The sequence below is a fragment of the Eleutherodactylus coqui genome, chromosome 3 (genome assembly GCF_035609145.1).
Source record: "Eleutherodactylus coqui strain aEleCoq1 chromosome 3, aEleCoq1.hap1, whole genome shotgun sequence".
Taxonomy (NCBI): domain Eukaryota; kingdom Metazoa; phylum Chordata; class Amphibia; order Anura; family Eleutherodactylidae; genus Eleutherodactylus; species Eleutherodactylus coqui.
In genome coordinates, this window is record NC_089839.1 from 290,640,884 (window position 1) to 290,664,101 (window position 23,218).

Here is a 23,218-nt window from a genome sequence, read left to right on the forward strand (position 1 = left end):
TACTGCCCCCTATACACAAGAATATAACTACTATAATACTGCCCCGTATGTACAAGAATATAACTACTATAATACTGCCTCCTATGTACAAGAATATAACTACTATAATACTGCCCCTATGTACAAGAATATAACTACTATAATACTGCCCCCTATGTACAAGAATATAACTACTATAATACTGCCCCCTATGTACAAGAATATAACTACTATAATACTACCCCCTATGTACAAGAATATAACTACTATAAAACTGCCCCTATGTACAAGAATATAACTACTATAATACTGCCCCTATGTACAAGAATATAACTACTATAATACTGCCCCGTATGTACAAGAATATAACTACTATAATACTGCCCCGTATGTACAAGAATATAACTACTATAATACTGCCTCCCATGTACAAGAATATAACTACTATAATACTGCCTCCCATGTACAAGAATATAACTACTATAATACTGCTCCTATGTACAAGAATATAACTACTAGAATACTGCCTCCTATATACAAGAATATAACTACTATAATACTGCCCCCTATGTACAAGAATATAACTACTATAATACTGCCTCTATGTACAAGAATATAGCTACTATAATACTGTCTTCTATGTTCAAGAATATAACTACTATAATACTACTCCTATGTACAAGAATATAACTACTATAATACTGCCTCCTATGTACAAGAATATAGCTACTATAATACTGCCCCTATGTACAAGAATATAACTACTATAATACTGCCCCCTATGTACAAGAATATAACTACTATAATACTGCCCAATATGTACAAGAATATAACTACTATAATACTGCCTCCTAGGTACAAGAATATAACTACTATAATACTGCCCCCTATGTACAAGAATATAACTACTATAATACTGCCCCCTGTGTACAAGTATATAATTACTATAATACTGCCCCCTATGTACAAGAATATAACTACTATAATACTGCCCTCTATGTACAAGAATATAACTACTATAATACTGCTCCCTATGTACAAGAATATAACTACTATAATACTGCCCTCTATACCCAAGAATATAACTACTATAATACTGCCCCGTATGTGCAAGAGTATAACTACTATAATACTGCCTCCTATGTACAAGAATATAACTACCATAATACTGCTCCCTATGTACAAGAATATAACTACTATAATACTGCCCCCTATGTACAAGAATATAACTACTATAATACTGCCCCCTATGTACAAGAATGTAACTACTGTAATACTGCCCCCTATACCCAAGAATATAACTACTATAATACTGCCCCGTATGTGCAAGAGTATAACTACTATAATACTGCCTCCTATGTACAAGAATATAACTACTATAATACTGCCCCCTATACACGAGAATATAACTACTATAATACTGCTCCCTATGTACAAGAATATAACTACTATAATACGACCTCCTATGTACAAGAATATAACTACTATAATACTGTCCCCTATATACAAGAATATAACTACTATAATACTGACCCCTACGTACAAGAATATAACTACTATTATACTGCCCCCTACACACAAGAATATATCTACTATAATACTGCCCCGTATGTACAAGAATATAATACTATAATACTGCCTCCTATGTACAAGAATATAACTACTATAATACTGCCCCTATGTACAAGAATATAACTACTATAATACTGCACTGTATGTACAAGAATATAACTACTATAATACTGCCCCGTATGTACAAGAATATGACTACTATAATACTGCTCCCTATGTACAAGAATATAACTACTATAATTCTGCCTCCCATGTACAAGAATACAACTACTATAATACTGCTTCTATGTACAATAATATAACTACTATAATACTGCCCCCTATGTACAAGAATATAACTACTATAATACTACCTCCTATATACAAGAATAGAACTACTATAATACTGCCCCCTATGTACAAGAATATAACTACTATAATACTGCCCCCTATACCCAAGAATATAACTACTATAATACTGCCCCGTATGTGCAAGAGTATAACTACTATAATACTGCCTCCTATGTACAAGAATGTAACTACTATAATACTGCCCCCTATACACAAGAATATAACTACTATAGTACTGCTTCTATGTACAAGAATATAACTACTATAATACTGCCCCCTATGTACAAGAATATAACTACTATAATACTACCTCCTATATACAAGAATAGAACTACTATAATACTGCCCCCTATGTACAAGAATATAACTACTATAATACTGCCTCCTATGTACAAGAATATAATTACTATAATACTGCCTCCTATGTACAAGAATATAACTACTATAATACTGCCCCCTGCGTACAAGAATATAACTACTATTATACTGCCCCCTATACACAAGAATATAACTACTATAATACTGCCCCGTATGTACAAGAATATAACTACTATAATACTGCCTCCCATGTACAAGAATATAACTACTATAATACTGCCTCCCATGTACAAGAATATAACTACTATAATACTGCTCCTATGTACAAGAATATAACTACTATAATACTGCCTCCTATATACAAGAATATAACTACTATAATACTGCCCCCTATGTACAAGAATATAACTACTATAATACTGCCCCGTATGTACAAGAATATAACTACTATAATACTGCCTCCCATGTACAAGAATATAACTACTATAATACTGCCTCCCATGTACAAGAATATAACTACTATAATACTGCTCCTATGTACAAGAATATAACTACTATAATACTGCCTCCTATGTACAAGAATATAACTACTATAATACTGCCTCTATGTACAAGAATATAACTACTATAATACTGTCCCTATGTACAAGAATATAACTACTATAATACTGCCCCCTATGTACAAGAATATAACTACTATAATACTGCTCATATGTACAAGAATATAACTACTATAATACTGCTCCCTATGTACAAGAATATAACTACTATAATACTGCCTCCTATATACAAGAATATAACTACTATAATACTGCCCCCTATGTACAAGAATATAACTACTATAATACTGCCCCCTATGTACAAGAATATAACTACTATAATACTACCCCCTATGTACAAGAATATAACTACTATAATACTGCCTCCTATGTACAAGAATATAGCTACTATAATACCGCCTCCTATGTATAATAATATAACTACTATAATACTGCCTCCTATGTACAAGAATATAACTACTATAATACTACCCCCTATGTACAAGAATATAACTACTATAATACTGCCCCTATGTACAAGAATATAACTACTATATTACCTCCCATGGTGTATGACCTGTGACATGTAACTGTCTTCCACACCCTCACCTTTGCAGCAGAGTTTACTGTTCCTCACCTAGTTTAAAGCTTCCTACGCAACTCTGTTTCAGTAAATGACTGTATTACAACCTACATTTGAAAATGATGATCATTATCACCTATTTAGTATAATCGGTTAACGATACACTTGACTGTAATCCTACAAATACTGTTCTACAGTACATATAAACTGCTTACTATTATAGGTACCATGTACAAAGCCAGTGTGAAACAGCTCTATAGATAAGTGCGGCCTGTGATGTGCATGGGCATTATTCTGTAGGCTGTATTTAGAGAAGGAGATGTGAAGTGACATACAGTAAGTTGCATCATCACATCTTATTGTGGTCCCATAGCTAAAGTCCAGATGAGCAGTGGAAAACTACGATGGCTACAGTATTAGAAGGGGGGGGGGGGGGGGACAATTAGTGTGGTCAAGTGATGCTTCATCGCTATAGACAAAATTTCCTTGTGGTTCAGTTATCACACTGGATGAACAGCAGAGGTCACTATAAGAAGAATGTAGACTGTATTATCCTGGGATGGGTTGTAGAGGTCGTTGGGTATTTCCTCTCTTTTTTCTTCCTGTTTGCAATCCGAGCTTGTGTCCTTTTTTTCTGCAATATATTTTATGCATATCTCAACCGTATGTCCCTATTGTGATATGGACAGAGCCTTATTTAGTCATAATCCTCTAGCAAAATGCAAGGAGTTGTGTACTCTGCTGTCACCTGGTGATAAAAATGTGAAACAGCATGGAGTTTTATATTTTTCAGTCCACTATAGTGAATACTTAAAGGTCCAGACTGTGGAGAAGCAACTTACAAACCTACTAAATATACAATACTGTGAAAACCTTTTAGGCAGGTGTGGAAAAAAAGCCAAGTAAGAATGCTTTCAAAAATAGAAGTGAAAAATTCAAAGGGCATTAACAAAAGAGAAATATAAATCGCATCAATATTTGGTTTAATCCACCGTTTGCCTTCAAAACAGCAGCAATTCTTCTAGGTACACTTGCACATAGTTTTTGAAGCTACTCGGTAGGACGGTTTTCCAAACATCTTGGAGAGCTAACTACAGATCTTAAGTAGAGATGGGCGAGCCTACTTGCTAAGGCAAACTACTCGAGCGAGTAGTGTCTTATGCAAGTTCCTGCCTGCTCGTCTCAAAAGATTCGGGTGCCGGCGGGGGTGAGCGGTGAGTTGCGGGAGTGAGCAGGGAGGAGCTGGGGGGAGAGAGTGAGATCTCCCCCCCTGTTCCTCCCTGCTCTCCCCGCCGCTCCCCGCCCCCGCCGGGACCCGAATCTTTAGAGACGAGCGGGCAGGTACTCGTATAAGGCACTACTCACTCGAGTAGTTTGCCTTAGCAAGTACGCTCGCTCATCTCTAATCTTAAGTGAATTTCGGCTTGCTCAAATCCTTCTGTCTCTTCATGTAATTGCAGACAGATTAGTGTTGTGATCAGAGCTCTGTGGGGCCGTATCATCATTTTGAGGACTTTCCTCTTTACTCTGAAGATACTTCTTAATGACATTGGCGGGATGTTTCATGTATAAATAGAAGTCCCAGCAGCACATAAACTATACTACTCCTGTGGTTGGATCCTCTTGAGCTTGACAAAGGTCCAATCGGGGACCGAAATGCCGCCTGTTTTTGTAGCATGGGAGAATAAAACTCATTGCTATTCTCTACACCCATTGATGCTGCCACACTTTCTTGCTATATTGTTGTCCTGCAGAATATATTTGGAGCTAATCAGACACCTCTCTCATGGTATTGTGTGATAGATACTGGGAGTATCTGCTGGTATTTCTCAGCATTGAGGGCACCTTTAGGGCTCATGTCCACGGGCAAAATAAGAATTAAAATCCGCAGCGGATTTTAACTCTTCTCCTGCCCGCGGATCCGCATCCCATAGGGATGCATTGACCACCCGCGGGGTAGATAAATACCCGCGGATCGTCAATAAAAGGAATTTTAAAAAAAATGGAGCATGAAAAAATCTGGACCATGCTCCATTTTCGTGCGGGTCTCCCGCTGGGACGGCTCCCGCGGGCTTCTATTGAAGCCTATGGAAGCCGTCCGGATCCGCGGGAGACAAAAATCAGAGTTTACTCACACGCTCCGGTTCTTCTCTTCGCGGCGGCGCCATCTTCTCTCAGTCGCGGCCGGATCATTTTGCTTCGGGCCGCCGCATGCGCGGGGCACGTCACCGACATCATCCTGCACATCCGCCGAGCCGAAGAAAGAAGATCCGGCCGCGACGCAGAGAAGATGACGCCGCAGCGAAGAGAAGAAACGGAGCGGATGGGAGGTGAGTTTATTATTTATTGTTATTTTCAGCGCTCATGTCCGCGGGGCAGGAGGGACCCGCTGCAGATTCTCCATGGAGAATCTGCAGCGGATCTGATTTTCCCCGTGGACATGAGGCCTTAGGGTGACTACCCACTAGAGTTTTTTTTTCCCTGCGAAATTCGCAGCATTTTATTCTCTGCAGGGGTCTATGGGACTGCGATTTCTCGGTAAATTGCGATTTTGCGCGATCGCGATTTTAACATTACAAGTCCCATAGACCCCTGCAGAAAAAAAATGCTGCGAATTTCGAAGGGAAAAAAAAACTTTAGTGGGTAGTCACCCTTAATCCTGACTAAATCCCCAACTCCATGTGCTGAAATGCAGCCCCATATTTGCAAGGACCTTCCACCAGAATTCACTGTTGCTTGCAGACAGTCCTTATTGGACCCTTCAATGAACAAACTGCCATTTCTTACCGTCCAATATTTCACATCTTGTCTCATCAGCCCAGAGCACCTGCTGCCGTTTTTCTGCACCCCAGTTCCTATGTTTTAGTGCATAGCTGAGTCGCTTGGCCTTGTTTCTATGTAGAAGGTATGGTTTTTAGAATGCAATTCTTCCATGAAAACATCTTCTGGCCAGACTTCTCTGAACAGTAGATGGTTGTACTTCTGAGGGGATGGCACCGCTGGACATCTTCCAGTTTCAAAGAGAAGTAATTATGTTGCACCTTTCATGTGCTGCACTAAGTTTCCTTAGCCGACCACACTGGATCTGCGGTCCCAAACGTTGCTCATTTCTTTGTGCCTCTTCAAAAGAGCTTGTACAGCACATCTTGTAACCCCTGACTGCAATCCTACAAATCCCTGACTTTGTATAAGTATGCCTAGAAGAAGGGGTATTCAAAGCCCTGTCACCAGCAGAAGATCAGCTGTGAGATGAGGAGGCCGCTGCGCCGCCGCCGGACACCATCGGGAGGAATCGGGACGCCGCGGACCAGGCGAGCATTTTTTTTTTTACGGGCACATTAGCTAGGTCCAATTTTTTTTGGGAGGCCTCGAAAACCCAATAGGTCTTACTGTCGAGGTAGGACCTATTTTCGGAGAAACACAGTATATGAAGCTGAAAGAGACTGTTTGCAATTTATAGTTGCTTCATTTTTCATTGTAGATGAATTGAGTATTAGCAAAATGTTTGTTGAGGCGCACACAGCCTTAGACATAGGAGCCAGTATTTACAGAAGTTGGACAGACTGGGACATGTTCTGTATCACACATCAGTTTCATGCACTGCAGAGACTGAACCACTGTTATAATCTAAGAAGAATTCACAGAGTGCAGAAAGCCTAAATAGTAATTAATAGCCCTTCACAGGTTAGACTTGTTAAAAGATCACTATTGATACTCTTTATTAGAGCTTACTAAAAACATATACACTAGGGCTGGACAGCTGGGGTGGGGTATCCAGACGTAAGGGAAACCGCAAGAAAACTCAGACACACATAAAGGGGAGAGCAACAGCTCTCAGCTGAGATAGAGAGGTGAGAACCCTGATAAACTCAAGGTGTCTACTATAGAGACACCGAGATTATAGTACTGTCCACTCAATGGCTCGGATAATTGTGATTACCAATGCTGCCAACTTGTTGCAGCTCCTCTAGCTCATAGTTTCGATTGCTAACTCTGCCAACTAATTGTGTTGCTCCTCTAGCTCTACGCGTTTCACCGCCAATATGGCGGATCTTCAGGAGATATGGGAGCCTAAATGAGGCTGACAGACTAAATTAAATATCAATCAAATTATATTTAATTCAGTCTGTGAAACGCGTAGAGGAGCAACACAATACGTATAGGCTGGCGTGAAGCCGGCCTTATTAAACACATACCTGTAAAGAAGGCACTCAACAATTGTATTTTGGACAGTTTTATTATCCATTATGAAACAACTCTTTTTAGTTAAGCTTGCCCTGCTTTAACCTTTATTGCAAAATACTGGAATGCCGAGCTGCTGCCAGGTAATGGGCATGTAGTTGTAGTGCCCAACACCTTCTTCAGGGCCGGTCTTCCTGCCAGGTGGTGACATCTGCAAGACAAGAAAGCAAACAACTAAAGGTACTTTTACATGGGCGGACTGTCGGGCACATAAGCGCCTGGAAGACGTCGTATGGACTACTGCCCAACTACTGTTTTACAAAAGAGCGCTCAAGTGAATGGAGGCGGAGCAGGCTGGGGATCCTTACGGCTGCACACCTCCATTCGCAGTGAGCAGGAGTTGCTCAAGGATTAAGTGTCTCCCGTTTACACGGACTGACTGTCACTTAGTCTTTAATTCTGCTAAAGACCAAGCAACTCCGATAGGACACTGAGCGAGAAATCGCTCACCTATCGGCAACCATTTATACACAGAACAACTAGCTCCCGAATTTGCTGTTTCCAGCAATAATTCAGGTGATAATCACCCCATATAAAGGTACCCTAAGCCAGAAGACCTAACAATTGGAGCATTCAAGGAGCGTAGATTGGCTTTAAGCTTCTTCACTGCTGAAGAAGGTCAAAGAGGCGTACTTCCTGCAACGTCAGGTATTTAAAGGGGTTGTCCCGAGGCAGCAAGTGGGTCTATACACTTCTGTATGGCCATAATAATGCACTTTGTAATATACATTGTGCATTAATTATGAGCCATACAGAAGTTATAAAAAGTTTTTTACTTACCTGCTCCGTTGTTAGCGTCCTCGTCTCCATGGTGCCGACTAATTTTCGCCCTCCGATGGCCAAATTAGCCGCGCTTGCGCAGTCCGGGTCTTCTGTAGTCTTCTATGGAGCCGCTCGTGCCAGAGAGCGGCTCCGTGTAGCTCCGCCCCGTCACGTGCCGATTCCAGCCAATCAGGAGGCTGGAATCGGCAGTGGACCGCACAGAAGAGCTGCGGTCCACGAAGCAAGAGGTTCCCGGCGGCCATCTTCACAGGTAAGTATAGAAGTCACCGGAGCGCGGGGATCAAGGTAAGCGCTCCGGTAAGCTGTCTGTACGTCCCTGCATCGGGGTTGTCTCGCGCCGAACGGGGGGGGGGGGTTGAAAAAAAAAAAAACCCGTTTCGGCGCGGGACAACCCCTTTAAGTCTTTCTAGACATCCATCACTAGCCAATCAGGACCTTCATTGGTTTAACCAATCACAAAGCATCTTGCTGCTTCCCACTATCCTATGCTAATACAGGAGAACAAATGCTCTTTATAATCTCTAGCACTTTCACTAAGCGCTTTTTAAAATTCTTTATTTTATACATTTTTTCAATTATCTCAAAGGAACATAAACAGCGAAAAAAAAAAACATCAACAGATTATATAACAGAAAAGAAACAGACTGTAGTAACCTAAAAAAACTTTTTCAAAAATTGGTGATGAAGCAACCCCAAAAATGTAACCTCATAGAAGAGAAACTGTAAGTATATTCATGTTGACTATAGAGGTCCAGGGCATGTAATGAACCGCAAAAAAGGGAACCTCACCTTTAACAGAAAACCGATATATACTCCTTTTTACAGTATACAGGTATTACCTGCGGTCGCCACAAACTGCACAACTCAACTTAGGCCCTTCCCCTACAGGCCTCTTTTTACCGCAATTAGCGTGGTGCTTTCAGCACCACGCTAATTGCGGTACAACGCTCCCATTCTTTTCAATAGGACCGCTTTCACAGGCACAGACAGACGCATGATCGCAGTGCTTTTCAGCGCCTCAAATTTCGAGCAGTGCATGTTCTATTTTTGGGCGTTTCAACGTTTTTAAATGCTGTGCGTCGCCCATTGAAATGAATGGGCAGAGTTTTCAGTGCTGCAGAAAATGCGGCACAACTTGGTGCCGCATTATTGACAGCGCTAAATGCCCTAGCCACACTACCTAGGGAAAAAAAAGGAATACTCACTTAGCAGGCGCCGTCTGGGTCCCTGCTGCTGCTCTCCGGCATTCCTGCAAGTATTAAATGAGTTTGGGCCACTGGTCTAAGGCTGCCTGTCCACAAGCGTTTTTGAATTGCGTTCCCTGCAGCGATACACGCTTTCTATAGCGTTGCTATGGACAGCATAGTTCCCCCTGTCCACGAGCGGAGAATCATAGCGATTCTCCGCTCACGGCTGGCAATTCCGCGAATTGCCGCGATTCTCCGCGGTCAGCCTATCTGTCAAATAGGCTAACAGCGGAGATCGGTCTGCCGGCTCCTGCTCCGAGATACCGCAACGCCCGTTGACAGTCAGCCTTATGCTGTTAGCACACAGGGTGATGCCCGGCATCAATCTCTAATAGTTTGGCGTAAAAAAACATATATCAAATATGTCACATTAAGTAGATTTCTGTCTCAACGTGAAGTAAAAAGAACTATATTGTAAACCTGCAGCTTATGTTTCCAAATATGCCAAAACCGCGGTAGTAAATGTGGGGGGGCTGAGAGAGGACAGACGGGGTCAGGTCAGGTAAATCTGGAGGAATGCAAAATAAACACAAGAAAATCACAGATCCCGGGTCCCTTCAGACAGGCTCCAGCGTTCGGATCTGCTTCTACAGATTGTCAGTGACACAACCCAGACTCCTCGCTCACAGAAGTCAAACGTGCTCTTGTGTTTACACTGTAGAGTACAAATCCCATGTTGTATATGTAAACACAGGCAGGGGGCACGTACAAAGCCGAAAAGACGGAAAATTAATGATGGCACTTTTTGTAAATACAGCGTACAAAACATGGACTGTACATATATGATGAAATAATCGAATTAACTCATCTGGTAAGTTTCTAGAATGATGCAACGTACTTTTAAATGAACATCACTTTATTAAAATCAGTTTTGCGTAATCACAGCGTTGCATAAATATGTGGATGTGCTTTCGTTTTGGGATATGTCATTGAATCGTGATAGAACATACCTTCAGCACAGGGCCAAACCTCTAACTCTGACTTCTCAGTCCGACTTTCAGGGCTTAAAGGGGTTGTCCCGCGCCGAAACGTTTTTTTTTTTTTTTTCAACCCCCCCCCCCGTTCGGCGCGAGACAACCCCGATGCAGGGGTTAAAAAAGATCACCGCACAGCGCTTACCTGAATCCCCGCGCTCCGGTGACTTCTTACTTACCCGGTGAACCGCAGGGCTTCTGTGCGGTCCATTGCCGATTCCAGCCTCCTGATTGGCTGGAATCGGCACGTGACGGGGCGGAGCTACACGGAGCTACACGGAGCCCCATTGAGAAGATAAGAAGACCCGGACTGCGCAAGCGCGTCTAATTTGGCCATTAGACAGCGAAAATTAGACGGCAACCATGGAGACGAGGACGCCAGCAACGGAGCAGGTAAGTGAAAAACTTTTTATAACTTCTGTATGGCTCATAATTAATGCACAATGTACATTACAAAGTGCATTAATGTGGCCATACAGAAGTGTATAGACCCACTTGCTGCCGCGGGACAACCCCTTTAAACACAGAAGCGGGTTTTACCGCGATTTTGCGTGCGGGAAAAAACAGCTTGCAAAACGCGGAGAATAAAACCCATTGATTTCAATAAGAATTTTCTCACTTTTTTTTTGCACCCGCTATTTTCATGGGCACAAAAAAATATGGCCTCCTCTATCTTGTACGTGTTTGCTGTTCTCCCTAGCAGTTCTGAGATGAGTGCAGGCAGACCCTTCTTCTGTAGAGGCAGAGCTTCACTACTGAGCATGTGCAGATAGTGCAGCACAGATGCATCTCAACTAAAAGCCTTGAAGAAGCAGCAGAAGGATACGTAGCCGAATAGCTCCTTCACATGAACGCGTGGTGATATTGTATTATTTGCATAGGTTTTGCTTGTAATACGCTGTAATTGCATTAGGCTCCCATGTTACTGCTCACACATATTGCATGAAATACACACACAATAAAGATTGCAGAATAGTGCATGGCGAATAGCGGCGTACAGCAAGTACGCAATGTCATTGCGTACTTGCTGCGTGCTACGTGACAGTCTCATGTGGGTGGCACACAGCGAATTGCACTTGTGTGAAGCTGCCCTTATAGAGAGGAAAGGCAATGACTAATTTTCTATTGCTGTTTCCACATCATAGGTATTAATGTTTTGGTAATAAGGGGCTTTATGAATAAAACATATATTTATAGAATATTTCAAAAGTTTCCTAAATTTCTATGAAAGAAACTATGCAACAAATTCTACATTGGATTAATTATACAATAATAATAATAATATATTTTATAAACCACAATCAGTACATTTCTACTGACTCCAACTCCACCAAAATGGGACTCCGACTCATATAATCCTAGAATGGTAGAGTTGTAAGGGACCTCCAGGGACCCCCAGGGTCATCGAGCCTAACTCCCTGCTCAATACAATATCACTAAATCATCCCAGACAGATGTCTGTCCAGTCTCTGTTTGAAGACTTCTATTGAAGGAGAACTCCCTACCTCCTGTGGTAACCTGTTCCACTCATTTATCACCTTGACTGTCAGAAAGTTTTTTCTTCCAAGACATTTTATTGCTTTTTCATAAACATAACACGTAAGATTATAACACATAAAGGAAGGCTTTCTGATATTGTACACCTCAATCATATAAAAAAGCAACCTTTAACGTTTTCAGATATCTTGTACAAAATCACCAATAAACCTTCTTGAACTGAATAAACTTCCTATGTGTATTGATACTCATAATTAACGATAACCAAGGGGGGTTGGGTACACACCGACGGGTGGAAGACAACAAAGGAAAAGGGGAGAAGGGTAAGGAGGGGGGGGGGGGGGAGGCCATCCAGGATCCATTCTTAATTGTATCAGCTGTTATATACATGTACTGTATGTATACCACACGTTCACTCACAATTGCCTGTTGCTAGTCATCTCGAAAACCTAGGTGTATTTCGTATATCTATCCAGGTTGCCCAAGTACGATAGAACTTATCATATCCTGTTGGATCTTCCGCCACTCTGAGTCTCTCCAATCTCTCAATCTCATCCATCGCTCCCACCCATGCACTTCTGGGAATCTCTACACTCTGTTTCCAAAATCTAGGAATCACCTGCCTTGTGGCTATGATAAAGAATTTTAGCAAACCTGTTTTGAACAAATGAACTTTCTCGTGAGCGATGGACAAAAGTGCCAACTCGGGTGTCAGGGAAAATGACTCTCTACACACTCTCTCGTATAGGTGTTTCACATCCTGCCATATGGGTGTGACCATGGGACAGTCCCACCAAATATGGAGCATTGAACCGGTGTCAGCTCTGCAACGCCAGCAGATGTTCGGAGTTGCGGGAAAGAAGGAGTGTAATCTCTCCGGGGTCAGGTACCATCTTGAGATGATCTTGAAATTTAGCTCCTGAAGCCTGCTGGATATTGACATTTTGTGGGTAAGCTGAAATGCCTTACCCCATGCCTCCACCGGGAAAGACCTGCCCAGTGCCTCCTCCCACGCGCCTATCCATCTGGGTTGGTGATTTCCAAGATGTTCCTCTACTAGTAGATTGTAGAGTATTGATACCGTGTGTTTAGGAGTTTCCGAGGCACAGCAAAGTTTCTCGAAGGGAGTATGCGTCATGTTCCAACCCTGGGAGGGTTTAATCCCACCCATATAACTACGTATCTGTAGGTATTGCATCCATGAGCCCGGGGCCGCCCCTCCAGGTCCCCTCAGGGACCCCAGATCCCGTGTGTCCCCTGATTCTATTATTTCCCCCACCCTAGCCTCTACTCCTGGGGGTAGGAACTCCAGGTTTCGTGTCATTAGAGTTGCCCGTAGATTTGGGTTTCCAGCCAGAGGGGTAAGGGGCCCCGGGACCGAGATCCTGCATCCCCCTTTCCAAGCCCTTATCAATGTGTTCATCATAAATGATATCTCTACCTTCTCCCAGTGTACCTTACCCGGAATCCAGAACACCCCTCTGGTTTCAGAAATGTTGTTATTGTTTTCTATGTGCACCCAGAGTTTATCCTCCCTGTGATGGAACAGATCCAATATGAAAGTTCCAATTGTCGCTTTGTGATACCAGCGAAAATCGGGAAACCCCGTTTGGTTTGGTTAGACTTTTATGACTAAGTCTTTTAGAACCACTTTTCCAGATGAACTTAAGCAATTGGCCTCGCAGTTTATCGAAGAAGGTGCTCGGGGGGTTACACGGAGCGGTCTGGAAAATATATAACAGTCTCGGGAGTATGTCCATCTTAATTGCGCTCAATCTCCCAAACCACGTCATAGGCGTCCCCGACCATCTCTCTAAATCTCTTGCTAATGTCCGTAGGATTGGCTTATAATTTAGCTCGTATATCCTAGTCAAATCCGTCGGAATTTGTATCCCTAGGTATTTAAATGAATCATCTTTCCATAGAAACGGGAAGGCTGAGGCCAGTTCATCCGCTTCCCTTTTAGGAATCGACACATTGAGGATCACTGACTTTTGGGCATTAATTTTGTAATTGCTCAATTTGCCAAAGGCTATAAATTCTTGCATGATATTAGGGAGGCCTATTCGTGGTTCTGTGATGTAAACTAGTAGGTCATCTGCGTAGAGTGAGACCTTATGTTCTCCCCTTCCCACCCGCATCCCTTTTATTGAGGGATTATTCCTAATGGCGTTGGCCAAAGACTCCATCACCATTATATATAACGTGGGGGAAAGGGGACACCCTTGCCGTGTACCATTCCTAATCCTGAAATAAGTAGACAGCTTGCCGTTGACCCTGACCTGGGCCGAGGGGTTCCTATAAAGCGCCATGATCCAAGCCAGGGCTCTAGGCCCCAGACCTATCCTCTCCAGCGTTGTTTCTAGAAATCTCCAACTGATCCTGTCGAATGCTTTCTCTGCATCGACAGAAAGCAGGCAGAGTGAAGATCTTTTCTTTTTTGCCCAATCGATCAAGGACAGGGTCTTGGCCGCATTATCTCTAGCCTCCCTTCCTGGGACAAAACCCACCTGGTCCCCAAGTATGAGTCGTGGTATCAAGGTATTTATTCTGTTGGCTATGATCTTTGAGAAGATTTTGAGGTCGCAGTTAATGAGCGAGATCGGTCGGTAATTGCCACACGCCAAGGGATCCTTCCCGGGTTTAGGGATTAGTACAATGTGGGCCTGAAGAGCCTGGGGTGGTAAGGGATGGTCCCGGGAAATAGTGTTGAAGGCCCTCAAGAGTAAGTCTGAAAGTAAGTCTCCGCAAACCTTGTAAAATCCCGGTGAGAACCCATCAGGTCCCGGGCTTTTCCCAGTTTTAATTCCTTGAATCACCTGTTTGAGCTCCTCTGCCTCCATATCCCCTTCCAGCGCCAAAGTTTCCTCCGAGGAGAGATGCCTCGATAGATGGAGATCAAGATATCCCTCTATCCTCTGTCTCTGTTGAGCATCTGATGTGGCCTGTGTCTCGGGAATATTATATAATTTTGAGTAATAAAGGCGGAACTCTTCTAGTATATCTTTCGGAGAATGCAACCGTCTGCCCTCCGCTGAGTTGATATGGTGAATATGTGGGTGTGCCGTCCTAGGATGTAACGCTCTAGCTAACCATCTACCGCTCTTATCCCCATATTCATAATAACCCGCTTTAAGTTTATCCTTCCTCCCCAAGGCTTTTTGATCTAGAACGTCTAATATTTTATGTCGCAATTCCGAAATTTCGACTTGTAGGGCAGCAGTAGCCCGTGATTTATTTGATGTTTCTTTGGCGTTTAGGTCCCTTATTAATTCGGTGAGTCTAGCTGTTTGCTCTTTTTTGATCCTGGCTCCATGGGAGATGAACACGCCCCTTAACACACATTTAAGGGCTTCCCATTTTATTGGGGCTGGTGTGGGGTCCACTGCGTGATCAACTCTAAAATTTTCTATTGTTCTTTTTATCTCATTTAAGCATATGGTGTCCCTGAGTAAGCTGTCGTTGAGACGCCATGTAGGTATGCCCCTTTCCCCCTCTCCCGGGCCCATGGATGCAAACACTGGTGAATGATCTGACCACAAAAATACATCTAAGGAACATAGAGGGTCCCCATCGAGTAAACTATGCGATATGAAAATATAATCAATTCTACTATATGTATTGTGTGCCATGGAATGGAAACTGTAATCACGCTTACCCGGATGGAGAGTGCGCCATAAGTCGATCAGGTCCATACTCACAAGTGTTCTCTGAACTTTACGTATAGCTGCTCTTGTGAGTGCGGAGCGTCCCGTGGAGGAGTCTAGCCGGGGGTCCATACACATATTAAAATCACCTCCCAGGATGATTGGTGTACCTTCCGCGAACTCCTGTAGTCTCTGGAGAGTCTCCAAAGCAAAGCCCACTTGACCCTGGTTGGGGAAGTACATGTTAGCAATTGTGAGACTTCTATTGGCCATGGATACCTTAAGGAAAATGTATCTCCCGTCATCCCCTATCTCTTGTGACAAGATTACGGGGTTCAGGGATTTATGGAATGTTATGGAGACTCCACAGGTTTTGCTTTCTGGGTGTGTGGAATGGAACCATACCGGGTAAAATTTGTTCCTCCCACAGTCCGGGGGACCCGTACGTGGGAAGTGCGTTTCTTGGAGTAAAGCAATTGTTACCTTTTTCCTGTGGAGCCTGTACAACACCTGATTACGCTTATTAGGGCAGTTCAGACCCTTTGTGTTGAACGAGCAGACATTTAGTCGGGCCATCTCATAGTATGAGGAGGTTGTGTTGGTGGTCTTCTAATTCTTGGAGGTAATATCTCACCTCGGAGGGTGGCCTGAAATAGGGGGGGGAAGGGATCACACATAAGGGTAAAGGGGTGAGGGGAAACATAAAAAACAAGCATCCACTTTTGAAGATACATTAACATTGCCGGCTTTGGTCTCATGGGTGGACAAGATTTGGTTACTAACAAACGACTATCGTCTGTACAGCCGTGTGCGGCTGTAGTCCCTAGTGGGGGGGGTGACTGGGTCCGGTCGAATCTGAGTCCCGCTCCCCTCCCCCACGGCGGCTGAAAACAACATGTTGGGCATCCATCCCTTTGTAGAAAAGAAAAAGGAGAGAAAAAAAGGAAAGAAAAAACTCAAGCGATGGGAGAGAGAAGACAAAGTAACGAAATATAGGGGAGGACCCCCCCCGAGGAGGGAAGCCAAACCAGACTAAACATTCGAGAGGTGAAAGGGATTTAAGTATCTCAGGATATGAGGGTATGCTGTCACTGCTAGTCTGACTGTCCCTGGTGAGAGAGTCCGTCTACTCCGATGCCAAATTCGTAGTGTGTCCCGAACTCTGAAGCGGGATATAAGTCCCATTCACCCAGAGTCAGTAGCTTCTTGTGGAGTGGTTGTTGAGATATATGTCCCTTTGTTTATGTCTCTTCAGGGCTGCCTTGTGCTCCTCGGGGGGGACCCGTATTGGGTACGTACTGTTTCTGTTTCATTAAGTGCGGGTCTTTAGGGGGTGTTCCTGGTTGTTCGCATTTGACCTTTTGCGGTTGTTGTTCACTGGTTGCCATTGCCCCCTAGGGGGGGGTGAGTGAAGGGGCCCCCATTTTTGGCCATTCTGGTAGTGAGACCGTCGGTAGCTTGAGTGCCGTGAGAAATTTGGGAAGGTCTCCCAGAGATCTAAAGACTGCCCCCTCTCTCCCCGAGCCCGCCATCAGTTGGAAAGGGTATCCCCAACGGTATGGGATCTCCCTTTCCTTTAGCAGTAGTAGCAATGGTCTGAGCGCTCGGCGCTGTTGAAGAGTCTTTCTGGAGAGGTCCGGTAAGAACTGCAGGTTTCTGTCTCGGAATTTGATCGGTCCTTTATTCCTGATCTGGCGTAGAATTTCTTCTTTCTCCTTGAAAAAGTGTATTCTACAGATTACATCTCTAGGTCTATCTGGGTCTGTAGGCCTGGGGCCCAGGGCCCTATGTATCCTATCTATTTCTATTGGGTCATTCGGGGGTCTTTCCAGGAGTTCCCCAAAACTTGATGGCCCAGGCCTCTAGGTGTTTGTTTTCTATTTCTTCATTCAGTTCTCGGATTCTTAAATTGTTCCGTCTGTGACGGTTCTCTATATCATCTAAATGATTGGCAAGTTCAGCTATTTGAAAAGCGTGCTCGCTTAAGATGTCGTGATGTTCGTTTAGGTGCTGGAGCATTAGGTCTTGGGTCTCCTCAGTTTCTCTGATGCGGTGCCCCATTTGTTGAATTTCCCTTTGTAGGGACTCCAAAGCTGATTTTTGTGATGAGGCAAACTGGGCAAAGTGTTTGTCCAGGTCCTCTCTGGTGGGGATCGACCTAAGGTGTTCCTTCCAATCCCAACTATCTGTGGTGTCTGTGCTTGGGCGTTTTGGGTTTTCCCCTTCTCTCTGCGCATGAAAATCGTGATGGGCCCTTGTGCCTGATGTTTGTCCCCCTCGTTGTTGTTTGGGGGACAAGGGATTTGTGGGGGTGATTTCGGTGGCTTCCCCGCCGGATATCAGTGGCTGCGGCATTCTCCCCTTAGCCTTGCCTTCTCTTATGGTCTCATAAGCGGGGGATTCTGGGGCTTGCCCTGTACTGGGCCTTTTGTTTACGTGGCTTGAGGGCCTCTCTCCTCCTCCCCCCTTCAGGGGTCCAGGAGAAGGTCCCGGTGAGGCAGCCCACTCTTCTTCCCCATCTGATATGGTGTCCCTGGGATGTGGGGGCGGTGGTCTGCGTATTGCCCCCTCTCTGTATATCGCCTCCTTTCCGGGTTCATATTGCCCCGGCCCGGCTTCCCGCATGGTGGTGGGGTTGGCCCTGACCCCCTCCCCTGTACCTACATTTGGGGGAATGTTCTGCTGTGCTGTGGGATCTCCCGCCGCTTCCCTCCGCGGCCGTGAGCTCGCTGGATCCCTCACTTCCGGTGGAGGGCTACAAGAAAATGGCCGCCGGGCCTGTACTTCCGGTTCGGCCTGCGGATCCTCCGGGCTCGGCGCCTGTGTCTGGAGTGCCTTGTGCGGTGAGTGGGGTTTCGGGTGTGGGAGGGGAGCCGGATTGTTCTCACCCAGGTCCGACCCCGCGTTCTCCGGTGTTCGCGGGCGCTCGCGGTCCGCCGTGCTGCGACTGCCGCCATCTTGGGTGTCGTCCGGGTGCCGCGCTGTCGCTGCCGAGCGCACCGGTCTGGTGAGGCTGTCGGTTCTCTGTGGGGGCCTGCCCCCCGCGGTAGTTGCTGCTGTGGTCGCCGCTTGAGGTCTTCTCTCCTTGGCCTCCGTGGTCGGCTCCGCGGTTGATGGCTTCCCGCCTTCCCCCTCCTGCTTGCGGCGGTCCCCGCCGGCGGTCATATAGCGGTCCAGCGGACCGGGGTCCTCATCTCTGGGCTTGCAAAGGCTGGTGCCCCCCTTCTTCTTTCCCATCCTTGTCTCCTGCAGTAATTTGGTAGGTGGATGCCTATTTAAGAGCGTTTAATGCCGTGAGGCAGACGGAGCACAAGTACTGCACGTCCTAGCTCTCCATTAGCCAGGCCACGCCCCCAGAAAGTTTTTTCTAATATCTAATCTGTGTCTCCTCCCTTTCAGTTTCATCCCATTGCTTCTAGTCTTTCCTTGTTCAGATCAGAATTTTGCAAGCTAAACATTCTCAGATCCTTTAACCCCTTGAGTGGCGGGTTTCCCACCACCCTGTCAGACCCACCAGGGCAGGTTTTTTTAAAATGGTCTAATCATTGAATTTCAACTAATTTTGCAGTTGCGTCTCAAGAGCCATAACTTTTTCATTTTTCCATTGACATGGCCATATAAGGGCTTGTTTCTTTGCGGGACAAGTTGTGATTTTTTAAACAGGGGGGAGGAAAAAAAGAAATGGGGAAAAAAGAAAAAAAGGGGCCATGACATTAAGGGGTTAAATAATGCATTAACTTCCTTCTCTGGGTCATTACGACACACACGGATACCACATGTGTGATTGTATTTTTGATTTTTTACCAAGTAAAGGGAGACAAGTGTTTTTATAATGTTTTAACTTTTTTTTTTTTTGTCCTTTTAGGGGACTTCCACAGGGACCCATCAGGACCCCCTGATCACATTCCGGGGGTCCGATGGTGACAGCCCTTTACATGCTGCAGTGACAGCCCTTTACATGCTGCAGTCACATAGACTGCAGCATGTAAAGGGTTAACACAGCAGAGATCGGAGGTTTTCTCTGATCTCTGCTGTAAGAGCTAGTACCTAGCTGTCCTCTGGCAGCCAAGCACTAGCTCTCCCTGCCACAGAGACCATCGGCTTGCTTCTGACAAGCCGATGGTCTCTATGGCAACCTATAAACAAAGCAGGACTTAGAAGCAGGAGATTGCCGGCAGATCGGCAATATCTTCTGCTGGTTTTTCAAAGCCCTTGCTTTGTTCTCTGTGGGACTGTGCAGGCAGAGCACAATGTTACAGCTTGTGGCATTGTGGTCTGCAGCTCCCATAGTGATACATAGCCCGGAAATCTTCCGGGCTATATCGCTATGGGCAGTGGAGCTCGTCCCGGAAAATTTCCGGGGCGTGCCACTCAAGGGGTTAACCGTTCCTCATAGGACATTATTTGCAGACCGCTCACCATCCTGGTAGCTCTTCTCTGAACTTGCTCCAGTTTGTCTGTCTTTTTTACGTTGGGGTGCTCAGAACTGGACACAGTATTCCAGATGAGCTCTGACTAAAGAAGAGTAGAGGGGGATAATTACCTCACATGATCTAGATCCAATCACAGCACTTACTTACACAGCACTGACGGCAGGGCATTTGAAAGTCGAGCAGGAAGATGACAGTGAGGAGAATTCTAAAGCAGCTTGATTGGCTGTGAATGATTGAGCACCGGCTGTGATTGGCTGACGCTCGATCCAATCACAGCTCTTACTTACACAGCGCTGAAGAACAGAGGCTGTGTAAGAATGCATAGGGAATATGCATATAGGCTTCCAATCTCTGGTCTGGCAATCCCAGGGCTGTGTAGGCTGACTCCATGACTCAGATTTCACAGCCCTACCAAAAGTAGAAGAACCCTGTACATAAACTCTGTTTGAGCTTGTGATATAGAGACTGTTAGGCCAGCAGCCATATTGTCTTGTGTGTCAGGCCTTAAACCTATATTCAGCATCCAATTTTGTATCCACTGTATAACCCCATGCAGGCCTTGAATAGTTGGAATGCAGTTATAGAGGTTTCTTAGGGCCCATTTACACTGAAATATGATCGCTCAAATGGCAGTATGAGTGACAGATTTGAACGATCACTTTTTATTAACTCTTAAAGGGGTTCTGTCAGAAAAGAAAAACATAGTCACCCGTGCCGTACGGGGACAGACACCGGGAGCCTGCTGCTCCTCTTCTTTCTCTCTGGCAGCTTCCAGCATCCGCCCCTGCTTCAAACATGCCGGGCGGCAAGTACTGCCGCCCGGGTCAGTGGTTGGCGCGTCGCCCACTATTTGGCCTGGCTGCATCTAACCTCTGCCATCCTCAGAGAGTCGACGGCGAGAGCGCATACGTGCCCCTTCCTGGCGTGCATGCGTACTGGCCGTCAACTCTTCGTGGATGGCAGAGGTTAGATGCGGCCAGGATGGCGGGAGCGCACAGGAGCCGCTAGAAGATGATCCCTCATGTGGCACCTAAACAATGGAGGGAAGAACAACAACGTGATTAGGTGAGTTAGGTTTTTTTCCGCTCTTTTCTTTTTACAGGTTACACTCTACAGGGATGCAGGGCAGGATGCAGGTGAGTATACATTTTTTTATTTTACTGACAGAACCCCTTTAAGTAGCTAATTAGCTACTCAACAGTTTATTAGCGTGTAGAAGAAGGCTCCCGCTGTATGCAGATGACAGCAGGAGTACTGTTATCTGCAAACAGCTGCTGTGTTCTCAGAGCTGTCTGCGGTATCCCACTGAGAACTCCGAGTGGGATACTAGCTGAAATAACACTATCAGCGGTATCCTACTGAGAACTCAGCATGCGGCGCTAATAAGGCTCACCACTGATTTTAAGCTCGCTTAAAGTCAGCGATGAATGAAAAATGCACCATAGGCGCTCATTTACACACGATTATCGCTAAAAAGATGTCTTTTAAATGAATTTTGAACAATAATCATTGTGTCTAAATTGACCTTTAGTTTCCCCCTGCCTGTTGATATTTACTTTTAGAACATGCCATTGTCCCACCTTCCCTGGACAAGAGCTGTATTGTGATGTAAATAACCCCCCTTACCTTCTTCTTCCACCTGTGCTTGTTTGGATAGTATTAACATAAAGATACTGAGTTGTATGAAGATGAACTTGTTAATGAAGTCTTAGAAAAATCATTTTTCTAGTAGAAGGCTGCTTGTAGACATGCCAGAGCCAAAAATTCAGGTTTTAATAAGAATTATTTGTTGTGTGAGGGTCCTAGCCCAATATGAAATATATTTTCAGAATCGGGCGACCCAGCTGCATAAAACACACCCACACACATTTCAGTACGGGCCCCGGAACCCCCTCATACTACATATCCCCAGACCTAGGCATAATTCATGTGTCATGCTTGATATCAATGAATAGATAAAATCATGACCAGAAATATGGCAGGCATATCTTCCCGATCGGAGGACCTCGTGCAGAGATATGACTGAAGTGGGGAATCATAATTTTTCAGAGCTCATACAAATCCAACCCTCCCTTCTCTGTATGATCTCAGAGGGGGCGGTGGGAGGTGTGTTCTGGAAAAACTTTTAAAACTGGAGGCTCACAGAGAATGGCTTGTCAGACTTCAGAGATATGCCCTCAGCGTAAAGCTGTCCTATTCGCTTCGGTGACTCTGCACATATTGAAAGCTTGGGCCGTGTATCCCAAATCCGGTATCTTCCTTTTATTTTCTCCTCTTTATTTAAAAAATATTGTCTTGTTGTGCATATCTGTATTGCTTTATACTCCCATTTAACACCCTTTTCTGTATACTTTTGTGTATGTATATATATATATATATGAGGCGGTGCTGATAAGTCCTTGGCTTTGTGTTCTTTTCTATGGTAACGAATGTTACATCACATAAAAGCCTTATGTGTCTAATATATGTTTTCAAAATTGTGTGTTTGTAGCTTATGGCAACAGTGATCTCGGCACGCGGGAAAGCAAAGTGGCGGCATCTAAGGCGATATTCACAGCAAATGAGAGCAGAGGAGTGATACAATTCTTGTTTCTGCAAGGAAAGTTCGTGAAGGATATTCATGGTGATATATCGCAGACATTGGGGGATCAATGCCCTTCATATTCTACAGTTAAGAACTGGGTTGTCAAATTTAATACGGGCCACTTCAGCACCAATGATGAGGAACGTCCTGGACGACCGAGAGAGGTTGTTGTTCCGGAGATCGTCGATGCTCTGCACAACCTCATATTGGAGAATCGGCCAATTTCAGCTAAAGGAATAGCAGACATCATGGGGATTTCTCGTGAACATGTTTGTGTCATTATCCATGAACATTTGAACATGAAGAAGCTATCTGCAAAGTGGGTCCCCAAATGTTTGACAACAGATCAGAAAAGCATGCGAGTGAAAACTTCCCAGTCCATTTGTCAGCGTTTCCAGACTGATAAGAACTTCCTGGATCGACTGGTCACTATGGATGAGACCTGGTTTTATTTGCATGACCCTGAAACCAAGATACAGTCAAAAGAGTG